Genomic DNA, 3,971 nt, shown 5'->3' on the forward strand with positions numbered 1-3,971 from the left:
TGTTTTGAGTAAGCTTGCGACACCTAAACCTGCTTCTGCTATTCGTTCTGATATGTCGTATGTTATTGATGATGCCACTTCTGCTATGCATGATACTTATGATGAAACTACTTCTATGCTTGATACTACTGTGCCACTTGGTGAATTTCTTGATGAACAACTTGCTAGGGCTAGAGAGAATGAAAATATTGAATCCGATAATACTGATGAGAGTGATGATGAAGACTTGCCCGTTATTCCTAAGGGTTATGTTTTTTATAAAGAAGCTTCTTTAGCTACTTTAGATTGCAAAGATAGATACGAACTCAAGAGGTTATTAGCTAAATGGAAGCATCAATCTCTTAATGCTAGAATGAAACCTAACCCTGCTTTTGCTACTTCACCTATCTGTGTTACCGATAAGGATTATGAATTCTCTGTTGATCCTGATATAATTACTTTGGTTGAATCTGATCCTTTTCATGCCTACGAATCTGAAACTGTTGTGGCACATCTTACTAAATTAAATGATATAGCTACTCTGTTCACTAATGATGAGAGAACTCGTTACTTTTATATCCTTAAAATATTTCTGTTCTCATTAAAGGGTGATGCTAAGATATGGTTTAATTCTCTTGATCCTGGTTATGTGCGTAGTCCCCAAGATATGATTTATTACTTCTCTGCTAAATATTTCCCTGCTCATAAGAAACAAACTGCTTTAAGGGATATATATAATTTTGTGCAAATTGAAGAAGAGTGTCTCCCACAAGCTTGGGGGAGGCTTCTCCAATTACTTAATGCTTTGCCTGATCATCCTCTTAAGAAAAATGAAATACTTGATATCTTTTATAATGGACTAACCGATGCTTCCAGAGATTACCTGGATAGTTGTGTTGGTTCTGTTTTCAGGAAAAGAACACCGGATGAAGCTGAAATTCTATTGAATAATATGTTGACAAATGAAAATGATTGGACACCTCCTGAGCCAACTCCTGAGCCTATTCCTAAACCAACTCCGAAGAAAAGGGGTATTCTATTTCTCAGTCCTGAAGATATGCAAGAGGCAAAGAAATCTATGAAATAAAAAGGTATTAAAGCTGAAGATGTTAAGAATTTACCTCCTATTGAAGAAATACATGGTCTTAATTTACCACCTGTTGAAGAAACATATGATCTTAATCCATTACCTATTGAAGAAACTCATGGTCTTGATAACCCGACACAGGTAGTAAAGGTAAATTCTCTCTATAGATATGGTAAAGCTGAAATCCCATTTACTAAATTTGCTAGCCCATGCTTAGATGAGTTCGATAAATTTATGGCTAAGCAAGAAGATTTTAATGCTTATTTTGGTAGACAATTGAAATACAATTCAAATATGCTTGAGCACTTGGGTGATTATATGGCTAATGTCAAAGGTGAACTTAAACTTATTAGTAAACATGCTTCTATGGTTACCACTCGAGTAGAACAAGTACTTGAAGCCCAAAATGATTTGCTCGATGAATTGAATAGTAAGAATAATGATAATGATGTTAGAGTGGCTACTAGAACTGGTAGAATGACTCGGAAACCTTTGTATCCTGAAGGCCACCCTAAGAGAATTGAGCAAGATTCTTAGAGAAGTAATGTAGATGCACCTAGTCCTTCTAATAGGAAGAAAAAGAAAAATGATAGGACTTTGCTTCTAGTAAACCTATCACTGAGACACCTGAGAATCCAAATGATATTTCTATCTCTGATGCTGAAACACAATCTGGTAATGAACCTGAAACTAGTGATAATGTTAATGATAATGTTCATGTTGATACTCAACCTAGCAATGATAATGATATAGAAATTGAACTTGTTGTTGATCTTGATAACCCACAATCAAAGAATCAATGTTATGATAAGAAAGACTTTGTTGCTAGGAAACACGGTAAGGAAAGAGAGCCTTGGGTTCAGAAACCCATGCCTTTTCCTCCCAAACCATCCAAGAAAAAGGATGATGAGGATTTTGAGCGCTTTGCTGAAATGATTAGACCTATCTTTTTGCGTATGCGATTAACTGATATGCTCAAAATGAATCCTTATGCTAAGTATATGAAAGATATTGTTACTAATAAAAGAAAGATACCGGAAGCTGAAATTTCCACCATGCTTGCTAATTATACTTTTAAGGGTGGAATACCAAAGAAACTTGGAGATCCAGGAGTACCCACTATACCATGCTCTATTAAAAGAAATTATGTTAAAACTGCTTTATGTGATCTTGGAGCCGGTGTTAGTGTTATGCCTCTCTCTTTATATCGTAGACTTGATTTGAATAAGTTGACACCTACTGAAATATCTTTGCAAATGGCTGATAAATCAACTGCTATACCTGTCAGTATTTGTGAGGATGTGCCTGTTGTAGTTGCAAACGTTACTATTTTAATGGACTTTGTTATTCTTGATATTCCTGAGGACGATAGTATGTCTATTATTCTTGGAAGACCCTTTTTGAATACTGCAGGGGCTGTTATTGATTGCACTAAAGGCAATGTCACTTTTCATGTTAATGGTAATGAGCATACGGTACACTTCCCGAGGAAACAACCTCAAGTTCATAGTATCAACTCTATTGGGAAAATTCCATCGATTATATTTGGAGGTTTTGAATTTCCTCTTCCTACTGTCAAGAAGAAATATGATATTCTTATTATTGGGGATGTGCATATCCCCGTTGAGGTAACATAGTGTTATTCGAAATTTCTCCGGTTCCATGTTATTCGGAATGAGTTCGTTAACAAGACCTGATCAACCTTGTTAGTGGATTCCTTTTGATGAGCATGAGATGGATGAAACTAGAAGGCGCAACCTTCTGTACCCCACTTTTACTTTTTGTTATTTATATTAAATAAAATAAAAATAGTATTTTCTATCTATTATCTGAATTATCCGTGCAATATAAAAATACCCCGCAAATAAAAGTTCTCCAAATGCCCTAAAATCTAAATATGATTTTTTTCTGGAATATTTGAGAATATTTGGCACTGAGAACATAGCAGGAGGAGCTGGCACCTGGCCACGAGGGTCAGGGGCACTCCCTACCCCCTTGGGCGTGCCCCCTGCCTTGTGGGCCCACGGTGACCCTCCTCCACTTATCCTTTCACCCACACACTCCTACTTCCTCCTACAAACACGAATATCCAGCTCAAACCCGAGTCCAAGCTCGTTTTGCTACCATTTTCGATCTCCTTGCTCAAAGCACCTCTCACAAAACTGCTTGGGGAGATTGTTCCTTGGTATGTGACTCCTCCATTGGTCCAATTAGTTTTTGTTCTAGTGCTTTATTCATTGCAAATTTATGCTGCCTAGGTGACCATGTTCTTGAGCTTGCATGTCAAATTTATATGGTTGCAAGTAGTTTTGATGCATGATATAGGCTCTAGGCACTTGTATGAGTAGTTGCTATCAATATTATTGAGTTTGGTTCGCTTTTATTTGAAGTTACTAAAAATTTCAGAAATTTTTCAGAGGAAGAAATATGCTTAGGAAAATGTTCCAAGGTGGTTCTTCAGGGAAGCAAGGATCCAGGCTTGCAATGCGTGATGCTGATGAAGAACCACCAAGAGACGCTCCAGTGCGTCCTTGTGAATGGCCTTCTGAGAACTTTATGGATCGAGCGGGAATTAAGGAAGAATTTAACACATATTTGCGTAACGCGGATCTTGTGAGCTTCGAGGAAGAGAAGTGCAGCCAGTATCACTATCTCACTAGTTCCTTTGTGAGGAGGTTTGAATTTTCATCTTCACGTAATTCTCCAACTATCATGTTTGATCTTTATGAAAATTCTTATACTATGGACTTAGAGGATTTTACCACTTCTTGCAAACTTCCACAATGGGGTAGTATCAGGGAACCTCGCAAATTTGAATTTAGAGATTTTCTTGCTAGTATAACTGTGGGGGAATCCAGAGATATAACACAAGCTACCATAGGGAGCATTCATTTTCCTGCTATAC

This window comes from Triticum urartu, chromosome 5 (genome assembly GCF_003073215.2).
Source record: "Triticum urartu cultivar G1812 chromosome 5, Tu2.1, whole genome shotgun sequence".
NCBI lineage: Eukaryota > Viridiplantae > Streptophyta > Magnoliopsida > Poales > Poaceae > Triticum > Triticum urartu.